The sequence below is a fragment of the Kryptolebias marmoratus genome, linkage group LG1 (assembly GCF_001649575.2).
Source record: "Kryptolebias marmoratus isolate JLee-2015 linkage group LG1, ASM164957v2, whole genome shotgun sequence".
NCBI lineage: Eukaryota > Metazoa > Chordata > Actinopteri > Cyprinodontiformes > Rivulidae > Kryptolebias > Kryptolebias marmoratus.
In genome coordinates this window covers 1,924,144-1,943,706 of record NC_051430.1, presented here as the reverse complement: position 1 = coordinate 1,943,706, position 19,563 = coordinate 1,924,144, and the positions used below count along the sequence as shown (strand labels likewise).

The following is a 19,563-nucleotide window of genomic DNA, read 5'->3' as shown; positions in this document are numbered from 1 at the left end:
GTAATCATCAAAATTAAACGAAATAAACATTTGAAATATATGAGTTTGTATGTAATGTATGAATATAATATACAAGTTTCACTTTTTAAATGGAATTACTGAAATCAATCTACTTTTTCATGATATTCTAATTTTATGACCAGCACCTGTATGGCTTAGCATTGTCTTGCTGAATTGCACAAGGCCTTACCTAAAAAAGACATATGATCAGAACATATTTTGTTCTAAAACCTGCATATATTTTTTGCAGTGATGTTGCCTTTCCAAGAGTGTAAGTGTCTCGTGCTATACGCACTAATGCACAATACCATCAGAGAGGCAGGCTTTACTAATAGCCCAGATGGACCTTCTCATTTTTAATATAGAGAACATGGCATCAATGGTTTAAAAAAAAAATAAATAAAATTTTAATTTTTTGTAGTTTTTCACTTTGTTCTACCTGCCTCCCTCTCATTCACACACAGGTACTCTATCTTTCTACAGCTGACTTCCATTCCTTGTCTTTCAAGTGCATACCTCCACCTCTCCAGGTTCACTTCCACCTGTTCCCTGTTCTCACTACAGCTCATCATCTGCAAACATCAAAATCCACGGGGATTATTGCCTGACCTCCTCTCTTGTTAGAACATTACCATTTCTATCTTTAACAAGCCTAACTTGCTGCACATCCTTTCCAGCCTGATCCCTTTGTCTTGCCAGTCAATACACGTCCTTCTCCCCCTCCTCATACAACACCTGTGGTGTTGTATGAGGAGGGGGAGCATTGTTTACTCATATGAGGGTATCTTGGAGTTATAGAGAAGTGTTAGTGTCCAGCCTGTTAAACAACTCATCATACACCTCCTGTGTTGCCTTTGCTACCTCCTTTTTTGCCCTATGCTGTATCTCCCTATGTTCCTCTCTACTATCTTCAGTATTCTTGTTGTCCCATTTATTCCTGGCTAACTTCGTCCTCTGGATAACTTTCCACATTTCTTCATTTCACAACTAGGTTTCCTTATCATCTTTTCTCTGTCCAGATGACACACCAAGGACTGCTGGTTCATTGTCACTTTGTTACTCCAAAGTGCTGTCTGGTTGCTCTGCTCGTCTTGTCGCTCATGTTTGCTCGTGTTTCAGTTCCTGGATTCTGTTATGTTTAGTTTTGCTGCCACGTCAGCCCTTTGTTTTGGTCTTTTATTTTGAATAAATTAGTTTTCTTTTAGTTTTTGCAATGAGTCTGCGCTCTGGGTTCGCCTCCTTCTCCACCCAACATGACATCCCCCTGTGTTTCTCCCTCTTTTGGAAATAGGTGTTGACTACAGCCATTTCCATCCTCTTTGCAAAATCCACTACCATCTGTCTTTTCTGCTTTCTTTTCTTGAAACCAAACCTGCCCATTACTTCCTCATCTCCTGTTTCCTTCACCAGCATGTTCATTCAGATCTGCTCCAATCACTACTCTCTCCTCCCTGAGAATACTCTCTGTCACTTCATCGAGATCCTTCCAGAATTTCTCTTTCTCTTCTACATCACATCCAAACTGTGTAAATTAACCACTGACAACATTGAGCATCAGACCTTCTACCTGCAGACGTATTGACCTATCTAAAAAATGTTTTCACTTTCATTACATTCCTTGCTAACTCCCGCTTCAGGATCACCCCTGCCTCATTTTTCTTATTATCCACACCATGTAACCCTGCCCCAGTGCTGCAAGTCGTGCTGCCCTGCCATTTGGTCTCTTGCACACATAACACATCTGCCGTCCTTCTCTGCTTCATATCAACCAGCTCTCTACCTTTGCCTTTCATTGTCCCTATGTTTAGAGTTGCTACCCTCACTCCTACGCTCTTGCCTTTCCTCCTCTCCCTTGGTCTCCTAGCACGTTTCCCTCCTCGTGGTCTTCGACTAACAGTAGCACAATTTCCGCCAGCACCCTGCACCCTGTTTGTCAACAGCACTGGTGACAGTCATTGTTAACCCCAGCCTCAACCGATCCGGTATGGTGTTGCTTGGATGGACTCGCATGTTTGTTCTGAGAAAAGTGTTTTATGCCAGATGCCATTCCTGACACAGTCCTCACTATTACCCAGGGTTAGGACTGGCACAAGATACTCTGGCTTGTGCTCCCTAGTGGCTAGTTTCCTGATTTGAATAGAGCTGCATTTTTACATTTTTTCTGTCTTGAGATCCAGGGTTATTCAGAAAACATCTTGGGAAAACAGCCCCAAATGTCCAGGCCTAACCACATTGTTAATAATAATAGTAATAATATCTCATTTTGCTTATCATTTTTATGTGTACTTATTGCATCCAAGAAGTATGGATACAAACAGACCAAAATTCAAAATTACAATTTGGCAAAAGTGCAAGTTGACCTGGATCTTACACTGACCAGACTATACTCATATGTTGGATCTCTTTCAGAAGCACAATGATCCACTGTTACAAGGCTTAGTCATTAATACACATTTTTTCTTTTGTAAAAGAAGAAAAAAGTATTGCATCAAATGTAGTACATTTGAGTAGGTTACAATAGGGTACAGTAATGTAAATTTGCTTCTGTGTTTCAGCTCACCAGTTAGGTAGTATATGTCAAATATGTTTTACCCTTTTGGTTTTTTTTTTTTGTAATTTTGTAAAGTTTTTTCAGGGACTATTTTGGCATTTGACTTCATATCCCTAATTACAAAAGTTCAATCCCCCCAACAGAAAAATGGCCACAGAAATTTGGTGGAAACAGAAACAGGAACTATAGCACAGAAAGGTTTCCGGATAGTGAACAGCTGCTTGGTGTATTTTGTTTACTTTTGTTATTTGTATAATTTTAAACTTGCCTGACACATGATATCCAGCCTGAGCAAATAGGCAAGGAGGCAACATTGCAATGAGGAAGTGAATCAAACGGAAAGAGCTGCAGCACATGATGGAAAGTCAGGGAGTAGTTGTGGAATTTAACATCTTGGCCATGGAGGGAAGCCTGCTTTGGAGTATGTGTTGTGAATTACTATCAACTGCAACACCAGGTTTTAGCACAACATCTGTAAATTTGAATGAAATATAGCTATATTTCTGTTTTTTTTTATGGTGAGTTGGCTTTGGTGGCCATGTTGAATAGATTGTAGAGATCCATTCAATGATTATTTCCTGAAAGCTTCATTAAAATCTGTCCAGTAGTTCATGAGATATTTTGCTAACAGACAAACAGAGTTGACTCCAAATAGTTAATGTCAAATCTATAAACAAAGATTTTGTGCAATCTATTAGCACTCAAAATGTGATGTGAGTGACTTCCTTACCACCACCCCAAATTTTAGCTCAGGATCTGTAAAACTCACAGTTATAGCCAATTTTGTGTTTTGTAGGTCATTTGGTTGCGGCAGCCACCTTCAGTTGAGTTGATTTAAAAAAAAAAAAAAAAAAAAATACATCCAGTGATTACTTTATGCACCCTTCTTTAAAAATCATTGAATAATTATGATATTTTGCTAACAGACAGATACATACACACAGGTGATNAAAGATTTTGTGCAATCTATTAGCACTCAAAATGTGATGTGAGTGACTTCCTTACCACCACCCCAAATTTTAGCTCAGGATCTGTAAAACTCACAGCTACAACCACTTTTGTGTCTTTAAGGTCAGTTGGCTGTGGCGGCCATCTTAAATTAAAAAAAAAAAAAAAAAAAATCAGTTGTATATGTACATCCAGTGATTACTTTATGCACCCTTCTTTAAAAATCATTGAATAATTATGATATTTTGCTAACAGACAGATACATACACACAGGTGATAATAATGGTCAATCATGCAAGAAGCCTAGTCTGTTGTCTTCATGCAGCATCTGTATTAACTTAATCATTGGATGAATGACAAGAAAATTTACTTTAATTTTTTTTAAGTTTTGTTCTTAACTACTTGTTCATAATCTGATTTTATAGATGGAACAATCACATATGACAGTTTTAGTCCATCATTCTGCAGAGAAAGAGATTATTCACGAGTAGTAAACATTTAGGAGTGCTACCAATCTTCCCAGGAGTGAAGAAATAACAAACACCTCAGACTGTACTGGCCTCAGTTAGGAGATTAGAGTCAAGTTCATGACAGACCAATTAGACACTGTCCACACAGTAACACTCTTTTCCCTCATGAACACACCGCCAGTTCTAGAAACGTTTTCATCCACACAGGAATACAGTAAACAACCAAAATGTTGTAGTAACTATGCCAGGCCTGTATGTGGCTCTGTAATGCTGCATCAAAAATACATCAGAAACAGTAAAGATGATGTGGAGCAGACACTCAGAAGTTACTATAAACACCAAAAAGAAGGAGACAGATAGTTACACGAGCAAAACCTAATAATTTTTGTGGACTGATGACAAAATGGAACTTCTACTTTGTGCCACATCGTACTGTTATGTTATGGGAGTCATGTCAGTCCAAATCTGTGAACATAATGGACAAATCCAGGAAGAGTGATCAGTTCAAGATGGAGTGAAGAGTTTTGATCATAATGTTCAAAGGGTTCAGGATAAATTATTTATACACAAGTACCAGTCTTTTAAAAGTATTCTCATTTCTCATGTTATCTAAATGTATTCTTGATGTATATTGGTAATGTTTTTCTGTAGTGTTTGCAGTTTAATTAAGTGACAAAAACCTTTTTGGTCATAGATTATTTAGTGTAATAATAAGAGGCGTTTGCTGTATTCAAGGCAATTGTATTGTTCATCATCCGTCTGCTCATTGAAGTAATACTATTTATAATTTGAGAAACAGCATCTGCAACATAAAACGCAAGCATGTAGTCTTTCATTTTTGGGGGCATACAATAGACAGGATAAGAGGCTATGACATTATTTTCAAAGGGTTGTGTATAGGCTGTCCATAAAAGAATGCAAAGGTGTAGTGTTTCAGGATTTTCTAATTATGGAACCTTGGGAATCCATGTATGGTTTGTTTTTTGGTTATTCCATTTCAGAACAAAACAAGAAAAAAAGAAAAATAAGGGGTGTGTGTATTTTTTTTTAAATTAAATTGGAAAAACAAGAATTCCAAAAATAAAAAAAAAAATGGAACATTTAAAAAAAATTATTTCATTTTAATGGCTAAAACAAGACAAAATTCATATTTTGTTAGTGCACCATAATCTGTGTATCATTCATTCTTTCCATTTTCAATTGACAATCAAAAATCAAATAATGAAAAATGGACTGGTTATTTTGTTTTTTATTATTACACGAAAAATGAAAAAAACGCCTGGTTTTTCACATTTAGGCTAAGATCGGAAACACGAAATCGAAAAACGAGCAGCAGGACAGAATTTGATTTTTTTATTTATTTGGTCGCGTTTAGGTGACCCGGAAGTGGCTCTGAACTCTTTGAGGTTTTACCCAATTTTTACACAGTTTGGTTTGTTATAAATGGCAGAGATGTAGTTACGATACAGGAAGAAAGACCCACTGATTGTCACACACCTGAGTGTGCGAAATTTGTTCTCCGCATGTAACCCATCCCCTGAGGGAGCGGTGAGCAGCAGCGGTGCCGCGCTCGGGAATCATTTGGTGATCTAACCCCCCAATTCCAACCCTTAATGCTGAGTGTCAAGCAGGGTGGCAATGGGTCCCATTTTTTCAGTCTTTGGTATGACCCGGCCAGGGATTGAACCCACGACCTCCCAGTTTCGGGGCGGACACTCTACCATTAGGCCACTGAGCTGGCTTTCACACATTAAAAATACATACTTTAATGCTGAAATACTTTGTTTTATGCTCTTTAACAAAGAGAGACATATGGTATGGCATATTAACAAATGTATAAATAAATGCATTTCATATTTTAATAAAGAAACAAGTTTGATTGTTCGTTTAAATTTATTTCACTCTCTCACACATACATACACACACAATCCTGAGCCTTCTGTATACACCACATCAATAATTTCTTCAAATTTCTGTGTGCTGTGCATGCATACACACACATGCAGTTTTTTATTTAAAGGCCTGGAAAAGTAATCTTTAAAAACTCCAGGTCATTCCAGGGTCTTATGCTGCCCTGCTTTAACTTGGGCTGGAGAGCTGAGGTTCACTTTCAGGGAGGTCCACTGGAAGGCTCTCTGCAGCTTTTTGTGTGTTCCTTGGTGCTACAAGCTAAAATATAAGACATAATATTTAAAAACAACCTCAGAAGGTTGTAGTGTATTGTAATACACAATACATCATTGATTCCTAAACATACAATTAGAACTAACAGGTCAAAACAGGTTTAGCAAAGTGTGACATTAGCTTTAGTTTTACATCTGAATCAGACATTTCTGTTAGCTTGCACAGTAAAAAAAACACCTCCCCTTTGGAGATGAGATGGGAAGTTGAAGACAGGTGGGGTCACAGCATCTCTAAGTCGGTCCTGTTAAAGTCGTCTGTTTTGAAATATTCACTACAGAGGTGAGATGACTCTGTAGCAACAAAACCCTGCCTTCATACTGCAACTTCCTATAACCTCCTTAAATCTGTGTTACTGGGAAACCTTCAAACTGTAAAAAAAAAGAACAGCAAGAGTTAATGAGAGAGAGTACCAGTTCATCCTGTTAGCATTTCATTGTTTGCCAAATTATGTTAGCTATGATGCACTTCAGCACTAAATGAGTGTCTACTTATTTGTGTCTGTGCAATATCAATCAGACCTATTAGCCATGTAGACTTGTGTATTGTTTCTAGGATCAAACTGCTGTTAAAAATGTCCTTGATCAAAATAGTGTGTGGTTCTAGCGCCGCAGTAGCCACTATTTTACCTTATCTGCTGCACAGAGCCTCTTCCGGGTCACCTAAACCAATTAAATATTAAAATCAAATTCTGTCCTGCTGCCCGTTTTTCCATTTTGTGTTTTCGATCTGAGCCTAAAAGTGAAAGATAAAAAAACAGGCATTTTTTGTTTTTTTTGTGTTATAATCAAAAACAAAATAACCAGTCCGTTTTTCATTATTTGATTTTTGATTGCCAACTGAAAATGGAAAGAACGAATGATACACAGATTATACACGGATTCTTGGGGCTCCTAAAATGCTGTTTCCAGATGAGATTAAATGGAGAAGTCTGTCCCAGAGCCTCAATATCCTTTTGAACCTTGATCAAACACAGCACATTAGCAGAACCACCTCATACCAACTGTCATGGTGGTGGAGGGATGATGATTTGGGCACATTGCAGTCAGTGAATTGACCATGAACTCTGTTCTTCAGCTTACTAAAGTATTCTGGAGTCAAATGTGAGGCTATCTGTCTGACAGCTGAAGCTTGGCCCAAACTCGGTAAACAAATCCAACCAAGGCTGCAAATGTACAATGAAACAGCTGAAAAACAGAATACTCAAGGCCAAGTCAAACTTCAGACCTCATTATGCTTACCAAACTTATAGTTAGACCTAGTGAAGACATGACCGTTTTATGTGCTGTTATGTAAATCTTCAACTTGAAGTGAACTCACTTACTTTTTGTCACCTTTTTTAAATTTGAAAGAGGGGACAGTGTTTTAGCAAGATGGTATTTTAGCATCAGTCACAAAGTTTCCTAAATACTTCCTAAATACATTTCAGTGACTAAGAGTACATCTGTATGTAGATCTATAGTTAAATAAGCAAATGGAAGGGTCAAGAATATGATTAGAAATGCAAATCTGATGATGGTGGTGCTTAAGAAATTGTTAGTCATCTATAATGTATTGATAGGCAAGTCTTCCTCTTGTGAAAGTGTCTGTCAGTGCAGAATGTGATCAGACTGTTCACAAGAGTGCTCTGACTATAGTTTCATAAGGGCAAGCATGCTGTGCACAGATGAATATATACTTAAACCAAAACCCCTGATTTGAAGAGATTGGAAAAGAGATGCTGTGAGATTAAACGTTTGTCTCTACAGATACAGGTCATGTGGGTGACTACATGGCATACCAAGAGAACAGTAACAAACCTGAATGTCTGGCCCAGGTATTCTGTTGTTAGGATTTGATTCAAGAAGTTTCTCTGTGATTTCCTAGAGAGGCAGACCTTGATGAAAGTGAGCTTCAAGCCAACCTTTTCAATATTTTTAAACACTACTTTTATAAACTGGTAAGAAAGCGCTTCCAGATGACTGACCTACTACAGCAGTAGGATTAGAGAGACGGGTAGGAAGGTACTTGGTGATGAGGAAACCTGGTGGTTGAATAGTGAAGTGCAGGAAGTTATCCAGGGGAAGATGTTAGCCAGGAAGAAATGGGACAGCGAGAGGACAGAGTTAACGGGGATATAGGGAGATGCAACATAGGGCAAAGAGGGAGATATCAAAGGCAAAACAGTAGGCGTAAGATGAGTTGTACAAGAGGCTGGACACTAAGGTGTTGGAAAGGGTGGAGAAGGAGGCGAAGAACTTCATTGTGTTTTTGTGGATTTAGAAAACTCATATGACAGGGTGCCAAGGGAGGAGCTGTGGTGTTGTATGAGGGAAATCTAGAGGGGCAGAGAAGTATGTTAGACTGGTTCAGGACATGTATGAGGACAGCAGGACAGTGGTGAGGTGTGCTGTAGGAGGGACAGATAGCCTTAATGTAGAGATGGGACTGCATCAAACATCGGCTCTGAGCCCCTTCTTGTTTGCTCTGGTGATAGACAGACTAACAGATGTGGTCAGGATGGAGTGGATGGAGAAAAGTTTCAGGAGTGATTTGTGACAAAAGGGTGGAAGCAAAGGTCAAAAGAAATGTTTACAAGACAATAGTGAGACCAGCTATGTTGACTGGTTTGCAGACAGTGGGACTGAGAAAAAGACAAGAGACAGAACTGGAAGTGGCAGAGCTGAAGATGTTGAGGTTCTCCTTGGGAGTGACATGGATGGATAGGATTAGGAATGAGGTCATCAGAACTAGGAGATAAAATTAGAGAGGCCAGACTGAGATGGTTTGGCCATGTGCAGAGGAGGGACAGTGGTTGTATTGGTAGAAGGTTTAACATGACAAATTATTATTTTCTTTAAAAATTGAAAAAGGTTTGCTCTTGATCTGATTTTTAATTTTGGGCTTTTAATTAATTTAAGTCATGTATAGATGAAGCACCATTTGAACTTATGAAACTCATGAAAAATAAAACAGGAGGCATAGTCTGTTGAGTTCGTTGAAAAACCTTATTTCTAAAAGATATTACAATCTTGTCTTGTTCTCTTGAACCCAAGATCTCGTCTTATCTCATGAGATGAGTGTCTTCTCACACCCCTATTAAATACAGAACATAACAGTAAACATAGTGGTTTTGTTTGTCAGAAATGCTTCACTGCTTTCTGCTTGTCCAGTCTGCACTGTCATAACTGTTGCAGAATTATTATTATTATTATTTTCAAATACAAAATACTCTTACAAAAAAATTGAGGAATAGTAAAATTTGATTAATTCATTTATTCATTCATTTATTTATTTAGAAAGTTCTGTGAAAACCAAAGGCAACCAAAGTGCTGTACAGGTCAATCAAACTAAAAAAAACAAGCAATACAATTGCAAAAAATGTAAGAAACAATGGCTGGCCTAATGATTAAGTGTAATTTATCCCAAACTGTTAGTATTAAAAAAAACAAATTACATTTTTATAATTTTTCCCTAAAGTCTGATGGTCCACATATGTTTTAAATACAATACTCATAACTAAACTATGCATAGATAGTTTGTGGGATTGCTTGTTGAAATGACCCTTTAAATTGTAACTTAAGGCCAACTTCAGAAGTGGTGCACAAATCACACAGAAAAAAAGTTGTTTTTGCCACCTCATGAAAGTCTAGCCCGTACATACTGCCCCCCCTGTTGTTTTTTATTTTCTTCTTGCATCAGGAGGTGTTTGAACCGCAGTCTGCATTCATTGATCAGTGAGTTATTGCTGTACAAACCCACCGACAGCAATGAATGTTTATTGCAGCCTGAAGAATGAGCGCCTCCTGTGTAAAAGTTGACGTGGTGTTTGCTGTAACGTGTGTTGGAAACTCCGCCCCGTCTCGGTCACAGGTCAGATCCTGACTGAACTTGGTGGCTGTGAGCTGAGTGGCTTCCTGAGCATGATGAGTACTGTGGTGTCTCTCAGGATACAGTCAACGGTCGATGGTTTGCATCAGAGCACAAACTCACCGACAGCGTTGAATGTTTCCTGTGGGCACCAAGGTTTGCTCATTTGACTAAAAGCAGCTTTTTTAAAATGTTGCTGAGAAGAAACAAATGCAACATGTGACATGAAAGGATCTATCAAGTTTATTTTTTGTTTTCTCAGACCTCATCGCTGTTACGTTACACAGAAGAAAATGAGGAAAAAATAGCATGTTCTGTGAAAATGCAGTGTGAATACTTAGTGCTGAATGTCTGTAGAAACTTGTTGAAGAAATTGAATTGTCAGAGTTAAAACCAGAAGAAAAGAAGCTAAAATTAGCAAAACAGTAGCTAAAAGTTACAAATAGTAAAACAATAGTTAAATACAAAAAATAAGCAAACCTATAGCTAAAAGCTATAAGAAGCAGAACAAGACCTGAAAGCTGAAATCAGCAAGAGTTGCTAAAGCCTAAAATTATGCAAAACAAAAACTTAAAAGCTAATATTGGTTAAAATAAAAATGCCCATATATTTTAATGAAACTAAAAAAGGTAAATAAATGTATTTTTGTTAAACAGTTAAACTTCTTTTTCTTTCAGCTGTTCCCTTTTCTGGGGTCGCCACGGCGAGTCATCCTACTCCATCTAACTCTGTCTTTTGCATCCTCTGTCCTCTCTCCAACTATCTCCATGGCCTCTTTAACTGCATCCATATAGCTCCTCTTTGGCCTTCCTGTTTGTCTTTGTATTTTCTTTTTCCTAGTTAAACAAGTTAAATATCAAGTATAAAAAATCCAAATACCAAAAGCCACATCACCCATTTCATGAATGAACTGAACATTTTCATATCTGAATGGTTAAAATAGTTGAAAGTATGTTGAATCAGTTAGATGCTAAAAAAATTATAGTAGAATCTATAAAAGAAAAATAGTGTTGATGCTGATTCAGCATTCAGGGCGGCAGTGGCTCAGGAGGTAGGTTCGTCCTGTCACCAGTGGATTCCCGGTTCGAGGGCTTGTTCTGTCCGTCTCAGCCGTTGTGTCCTTACCTGCCTTGCCTACTGGTGGTGGTCAGAGGGCTCAGTGGCGCCGGTGTAATGGCAGCCTCACCTCTGTCAGTCTGCCCCAGGGCAGCTGTGGCTACAATGTAGCTTATTACCATCAGTTTGTGAATGTGTGGATAAATTGCTGACTGACTGATTGTAGTGTAAATTACTTTGGGGTCCTTGGACTAGATAAACCGCTATACAAGTACAAGCAATTTACCATTTACACTAATAATGTTCCAGCATTCCTTGACGGATTGCATTTTACCTGCTACATTTCATACCAGAGGTTTAAATCATCTTATGTTGAGGAATGATGTTGTAGTTATTTTGGTCAAATCCTGAACATAACACAATTGCTTGTGTTATTGCGAGATCTGATGGGATCTTGCATGATCTGGTAGAGCCCAGATTATGTCTTAACTTGTATCCAAATTGATCTGATTGGCTCTCTGTCAGAAATTTTGTCTTGTTTAGGTTGGCAACAAAAATCATAGTCATAGTTTTAGTTTATTTGCATTAATTATTGCTTGCCACCAAAGGTGAAAAGGTGAAAATGGTTTTGCCCATGTCTATGTGTTCATTTGTACAATTGGCAAAATCTCTCATAAATCAATGAATGAATTTCATTAAGTGTTCAAAAACTATTACCTACAAATGATTTACAGCAACCCTGATTCAAGATGGCTGCCACAGCTAAGTGACCTTAGAAAACACAAAAATGGCTATAGCTTGGTACATTTTACAGATGTTAAGTGAAGATTTGGTGGGTTGAATCAGTTAGACCACTAACTGATCACACAAGATCTGTGCTAATAATTATTAAAATCAACTCTGTCTGTTTGTTAGCAAAATATTTTACGAACCCCTGGATAGTTTTAAATGAAACTTTCATAATATCATCATTTGGGTGACCTGTTTAACTGATTACCTTTCGGACTCAACCCAATTCAAGATGGCTGCCACAACCACCAGATCTTAGAAAATTGAAAGATGGCTATAACTAAAATAGTTTTACTGGTATTTAGTTAAAATCTGGTGTGGTATAGTACCTACAAGTATTCACTTCTTTTGAAGTTTTACTCTTTTATTGCTGTCATAAATCAGTCATGGTCAATATAAATTGGCGTTTTTGACAATTTTATTTCTATTTCTGAAAAACCCTCTTCACTGATATAGTGAAATAAAGGTTATATGATGTAATACAAAAAATAAAAGTAAAAAATAATAAGATGTAATGTAAAAAATAAAGTAATTGCAGAAATATTCAGCCCCTTTAAAGTGACTGTCCTATTTCAACTCAGAAAAAAGAATATTGAAAAGTACAAGTCAGACAGTGAATACAAAAGAATTTTAAATACCCTAAACATCCCCAGGAGTTCTGTTGAATTCATCATAAAGAAAAGAAATGAATATGGGACATATACACTCACAGGCCACTTTATTAGGTACACCTGTCCAACTGCTCATTAACGCAAATGTTGAATCAGTCAATCACATGGCAGCAACTCAATGCATTTAGGCATGTAGTCATGGCCGAGAAAATCTGCTGCAGTTCAAACCGAGCATCAGAATGGGGAAGAAAGGTGATTTATGTCAGAGTTTGTTTATTTTATTTAGTTATCTTTGTTTAGCCTTGTTTTAGTTCAGTTCTTGTTCCTTGTGTCTTTGTGTCTTTGTTTCCTGTTATCATTCACTTCTCCTCTGTTTATCTCTCGTTTGCTTCTCACACCCTTTTATACCTGTGCCTAGTTTTGTAATCATCTCACCTGTGCCCACTTCCTCTAATTACCTCCTGTGCTTAAAACCTGGTCACTTCCTCTACTCACTGCTGGTTCATTGTCGCTTACACACGCTGTCTGGTTCCTGTCATGTCTTGCATTGTCACGTTTTCTTTGCCACGCTAAGTTTTAGATTTTTTGCTTTTTTTTTATTTTTGCTGCCATGTCAGCATTTTGTTTTTGTTCTTTATTATAAAATAAATTATTTTTATTTTCCTTCGACCCACGATGAGTCTGTGTATTGGGTTCACCACCATCTCTTCTCCTCGACCTGACAATTTAAGTGACTTTGAAGGTGGCATGGTTGTTGGTGCCAGATGGGCTGGTCTGAGTATTTCAGAAACTGCTGATCTACTGGGTTCTTCACACACAACTATCTCTACGGTTTACAGAGAATGGTCTGAAAAAGAGAAAATATCCAGTGAGTGGCAGTTCTGTGGGCACAAATGCCTTGTTGATGCCAGAGGTCAGAGGAGAATAGCCAGACTAGTTCGAGCTGATAGAACAGCAACAGTAACTTAAATAACCACTCGTTACAGCCGAGGTATGCAGAACAGCATCTCTGACCACACAACACTGAGTATTGTTGCCGACCACGGCCATCCCTTTATGACCACAGTGTACCCATCTTCTGATGGCTACTTCCAGCAGGATAACACACCATGTCATAAAGCTTGAATCATCTCAGACTGGTTTCTTGAACACGACAGTGAGTTCACTGTACTCGAATGGCCTCCATAGTCACCAGATCTCAATCCAATAGAGCACCTCTGGGATGTGGTGGAATGGAAGATTCGCATCATGGATGTGCAGCCGACAAATCTGCAGCAACTGCGTGATGCTATCACGTCAATATGGATCAGACTCTCTGAGGAATGTTTGCAGTACCTTGTTGATGCCACAAAGGATTAAGGCAGTTCTGAAGGCAAAAGGGGGTCCAACTCGGCACTAGCAAGGTATACCTAATGAAGTGGGCGGTGAGTGTATAAATCTATCAAGAGCAGACTGTTCTTACTATGTGAGTGACCATGTAAGAAGGAGAAGAGTGAAAGAGGCAACTAAGACACCGATGAGCACTCTGAAGGGGTTACAAACTTTAGCAGGTGATACAAGAGAGACTGTGCACACAACTGTTGCCTGAATTCTTCACCAGTCTAGGTTTTATGGAAGAGCAGCATCAAGAAGGCAACTGTTGAAAACTCATATTAAATCTCGACCTGGAAGCATTTTTTTTTTTGGTCAAAAAGGCCCGTTTATGAAAGTGACTGATTTATCACTTTCATATAATTGAAAACCGAAGGACCTCCTGGTGGACACCAGCGGTGATGGAGGTTGTCAAGCTGAATAAGGAGATCTTTAGGGCTTGGCTGTTCCAGAGGACTCCTGAAGCAGCTGGCAGGTACAGGGTGGTCAGAAGGACTGCGGCTTCAGTGGTTGCTGACACAAGAACTAGGGCATGGGCAGAATTCGGAGAGGCCATGGAGAAGGACTTTCGGTTGACCTTGAGGAGGTGGAAAGGTGAAAGGTGGAGGAAGCACTTCAAGGATTTCCTTAATCTGGCCAACATGTCCAATTTTGAGGAGGCAGAGTCTGAATACTCAGAGAAAGACAAGCCCATTGTCATGGCAGAGGTCCCCTAGGTTGTTACAAAGCTCCCTGGTGGCAGGATGCCAGGGGTGGATGACATTTGTTCTGAGTTGGTGAAGGCTCTGGACATTGTGGGGCTGTCCTGTTTGACATGTCTCTCTTCAATGTCGCACGGAGGATTGGGACAACACCTTCTGAGTAGCACATCGAGGTGGTGGTTCTGTTTTACAAAAAGGGGGTCCAGAGAGTGTGTTCCAGCTATTTAAGGATCACACTTTTCAGCATCCCAGGGAAAGTTGGTTGTTGGAAGGGGGGCTCCGACAGATTGTCGAACCTCGGATTCAGTGGTAGACATGTGGCTTTCGTCCTGGTTGTGGACCAGATCTTTACCCTTGCAGGGTTGCTAAGGGGGTCATTGTAGTTTGACTCTTCAGTCTACATGTGTTTTGTAGATCTGTAGATTATTATATGTCATGAATTACTTGATAGATTTTAATGAAACAATTACTGGATGCACAGCTACAACCCATTTACTCAGTTTGGTTGTCACAACTAATCAAACTTAGCTTATCCAAAAATGTCTATGCCTGAATGAATTTAAGAAGTTTTGAGCTCAAATTTGATGAGGTAATAGCTGATGGTCATTTATAACGTATAGTCTGAGTGCTAACAGATTGGAAACACCTTGATAATAATTTTATTTAACATCTGAAGTGTTATCTAGCATAATGTTATTTTCAAGGTTTGACCAACTTGTGTTAAAGTTAGTCATTTGTCAATATAAGGTGATCTTAGTGTAAACTCTGGTGTGAAAAGTGGTGGGTGATATGCATTCCTTCAAGGAACAGTATTCAGGTAATGTTTATTTATTTATTGTCTTATTTTTGTTCAGGAAAAATGTTGACAGAAACTATGATGAAAATAATTTGTCAAGAAAAGCAAAGCTGTGTAAATCTTAAGATAGATTTTGACTTCTGACAGGCTGCTATGATATCAGTGTTTTCTGAAGCCACCGCACCTGTCATTATTTTCAAGTGTAAAAAAAAACAACAAAAAAAACCTTTTTAACAGAGACCAGTGTGTGTGCTGTACTATTTATCATTCTAGGTGTGTGTTTGAACCTCTGTTTTGGCTCATGTTTAGCATTTACATACCAGGATGTGTTACCACTATGTTGCTGCAAAGGCTCAAATGATACTGCGAGGAGAGCAGAGAAGAGGTGATGATGCAAAGGTCTGGATTTCTTTGAACAGTTTCTGCAGACTCGGTGAATCCTGTCATCATCATCATTTGTGTTTTTGGTGACAAGCCCAAGCTCCCATCACCTATAGCCTGCAGCAGGAAGAAGAAGACAGAAAAGATGAAGGACAGAAGACAACAGGAGCCAGGCTGATGGAAGGAGGCAAATTGGTACAAGTGCGATCAAGTGTGAAAGAATGCCACTATGCCCCACAGCTTAAACAAGTGCACTGCAGAGTTGAGCTAGTTAGATTACTGTTCCCTTTACCCTGCTCTGAACCTCAGCTGTGGCTCTGGGAGTGTGCCTTCCTGTGTTTCCCTCTTTGAGGTTGGAAAATCATGTAGTCATGTTTTATTAATGCGCTCCCTGTCTGTCTGTCTCTGCTTTTCTGTCTCTATTATGCCTGCTTCCCTCAGCAGTAAAGCAAGGATTTGGAATGCTGCAACTCTTTTTTTTCTGCATCCTTTCTTCAAATTAAATTCAGACTTTTTTCAGGTTGAGCTTTTGATATGAGATGGTACAAAAGCCTGCTTTGAAAGTTGGTGAATTATGGAATGCAGAATGTTGTGGAGAGATCTGCTGTATTTCTGCAGAATTTGTAAGATGAGAAAATTAGGCTTTTATTCCTGCCAGGCTCTCAGAAGGAAGCTTTCTCTTTACATAATGAATGACCACTTTGACAGAGAGAGGCACAATTCACTCCTCTATTTTCACATAGTTCACTGATTGTGGAGGATAGATATTAATAACCTGATCTACATATAGGCCTACAACATTTCTCAATTTACTGCAGTTTATGAATTATTTTCCAACATTGTGGATACATCCATACAAATTTTTTAAACTTTCAAAAATTCATTTACATTTTTTCCTATTGGTATTCTAACTTAAAATAAAGGTCTACTACTCCTTGTAGGATTGCATATTGCCTGCATCCATTCATTCAAGGGTTTTAAACCAAGAACAGTTTATGAAGAGAAATGATGGTGATGTAGTTGTTTTAGTCAAACCCTTGTAAATGACATTATGCAAGAACTCAAATGATATTGTGAGATCTCGCAAGGTGTTAGTGCTCATAGTATGTCTTGAGGATTATTCTCAGCTACTACCAAACTGAATTTTAACTCAATATCTGTAAAGTTGGCTGAGTGTTTATCAAATGACTACTTCCTGCAAGTTTCATTAAAATCCCTTCACTGGTTCATGAGAAATTTTGCTTACAATACAGAGAAACGTACAGACATGTTCTCAGGCAAAAAGTTTTTTTTTTCTTTTTTTGCAGCAGGCAGTAAACAATATTTCTCTTAAATGTTTGTCTAATTTTTCACCATCTGCCACTTTTTTCCCCCAAATAATAAACACACAATTCTTCTTCTCACACACAAAATGAGTGGAAGGTAAAAGGTATTTTTAGTGTCTTTAGTTAGCTTCCCTGGCTTCCCTTCTTGGCACCCGGTATTGTTTGGCTGTTTGCCAAAGACACACAAAAAGACTTTCATTCTCAAAATCCTTCTCTCCTTTCCTCACTTCTTTGTTTTTTCTTTTTTTATGACTCAGTCAACTTCCACCCTTTTTCTACTTGGGTGAAGTCATAGGAAATGTATGGCTGCATACACACTGACTTAATCATCTGTTTGAGGTGTGGCTGCGTTTCCACGTCTACGTTTCCTGATAATATCATGGCTGGTGTGATCGCCAGGAGTTTTGCATAACTGACAAACTCGCAAAAGTATAACTTGCAAAAATAGCTGGGTGAGCACACTGGCCCGACGGGTGACTGAGCCAATATGAACCCTGCGCCGTCAGCACATTCCAGGGGTTGGACAATGAGAGGTACACAGTGTACTCTGTCATGTTGCCTTGCATATCTGGTTGGTCTGCAGCCAGGACATTTTGCCAGAAACAAAGCCAGAGTAAAACAGATGTCCAAACATCTGCGTTGCTGTCCATTTAACAAATGCACTTCTAATTTTGAAGTCACTAAGTTTATATAGATCTAGGCCTGTCAAGATAACAAATTTTGCTGGGCGATTAATTGTCTCAGAAATGATAATGAAATGATGGTGCAAGTACATCCTCTCAAAGATTAATTAACTTTAATTTCAAAAGAACACTTAATATTGGAACTGGAACACAAAATAAACAAAACAAACAAAAATAAAATGGACTCTGTCTCCATTAACAAAAAATGCACTTGAATAAAAACTAAATACAACAAAAAAACAAAATTGAAATTAAAACTACATTCAACCAAAACAGTACGGATTATAAAGTCTGTAAAATAAATTGCCCTTCAAAAAAAAAAAATCATTAGTTTTATATAAAGAAGACGGGCAAAACTGCCAGTTTTAGAAACAAAAAGTGCAAACAAACAAACGCACACGGCGACAGAAGCACAAATGCGACATACCGGCTCGCAAAGGTTTAGCGGTTCGCCTCGGTCATTTGGTTTGAATCTGAAGTGCTCCCACACTGCTGCTGTTACGTTCAACCTTGAAACTAAATCTATTCCATTTTTTCAGTTTTTTATAATTTATAATTTTTATAATAGCGTTTGTTTAGCTTACAACTCCTCACGGGGCTAATGCTGCAGAGAAACAAGACGATGCGCCTTGGCTGGCTACCTGATGTGATACTTCCCGCCCCCCTTATGCTAAGACAAAGGGAGGGGTCAGTGAAGAGTGCCAGAGCTGAGCCTTCTGTCATCCAGTGTCTTTAATAGAACTAGAGAGAGACACAAAGGAACGATAACGCCGATAAATGAAAATTATCGACCTCATTTTAAATTATCATGAGATTAATTGATTTATTGTTTATCGCGACCGCTATATAGATCATAAAATCCTGAGGACAAGACTTCAAAGCAAATGCTCATGCTAAAAGATCTGTAATATTTTTTATCACCCACTGTCAAAGATCATATCTCATGATACACCAAATGGATGTTAAAGAAACTTGCAGAAAGTACTCATTGGGTTGCCATCTACAGCTTAACTGTACAGCTCAACCCAATTCAAGATGTCTACCAGAACAAAGCAGTCTTGACAAACACAAAAATGGTTGTAGATCAATCAATTTGACATATATTGTGATCAAATTTGGTGTGTTAATAGTTGAGGCTGATCCTGAACTTAAACTCCGAGTGCTAACTGATTGTGTAAGATCTGCCTTTAAAACTTTAAAACTACTAAAATCATCTCTGTTATCAAAATATTTAATGAACTACTGGAGGAATATATATGAAGCTTTTGGGATGTAGTCATTGGGTGGACATCTACAGCTGATTAAATTTTGGACTAAACCCAATTAAAGGTGGCTGCCACAGCAAACTGGTCTTAGAAAACACAAAAATGGCTATAACTCCAATAGTGAAAATTTTGCAGGTATAGATCTAAAATTAGGTGTTGTAGTCATTGAGCATCGTCCTCAGCACATTTTTTAGGTGCTGCACATTGTGTGACATCAATGCTTAAAAGCTTGGCATTAACTGTTTGTGTTAACCCTGTTTGTTAGCAAAATGTTGCATGAACCACTGGACAAATTGCAATGAAACACTCAGAAAGTAATCAGTGGCTGTTGATCTAGAATGGAATAACTTTTGGATTCAACTAAATTCAAGATGGCTGCCACAGCTAATTGACCCAGGCCAGTATAAAAATGGCTATACCTCAATGAATTTTATAGCTATTAGGCTAAAATCTGGTATTCTGGTAGCTGACAGACATTCTCAACTCCTACTCCAACTGCAAACAGAATATGTGCAATATCACAGTATTGCATGAGATTGAACTTAATGTTATTTTCAGGGTTTAGTTTAAATGGCTATAACGCTAT

General features: G+C 38.3%; 1 protein-coding gene and 1 long non-coding RNA gene across 2 annotated transcripts in view; one reads left to right on the top strand and one right to left on the bottom strand.

Annotated features, from left to right (window-relative positions):
* LOC108245785 (nuclear receptor subfamily 6 group A member 1-A) overlaps positions 1 to 19,563 on the top strand; it is a 169,973-nt gene that overhangs the window by 37,132 nt on the left and 113,278 nt on the right. The gene's annotated exons all lie outside the window — the stretch shown is intronic.
* Positions 1 to 19,563, bottom strand: part of LOC119617223 — a 45,003-nt gene that overhangs the window by 13,964 nt on the left and 11,476 nt on the right. Inside the window, exon 2 of the long non-coding RNA XR_005233446.1 lies at positions 15,644 to 15,821. This is a non-coding gene — a long non-coding RNA (uncharacterized LOC119617223). The remainder of the gene's footprint in view (positions 1 to 15,643; positions 15,822 to 19,563) is intronic.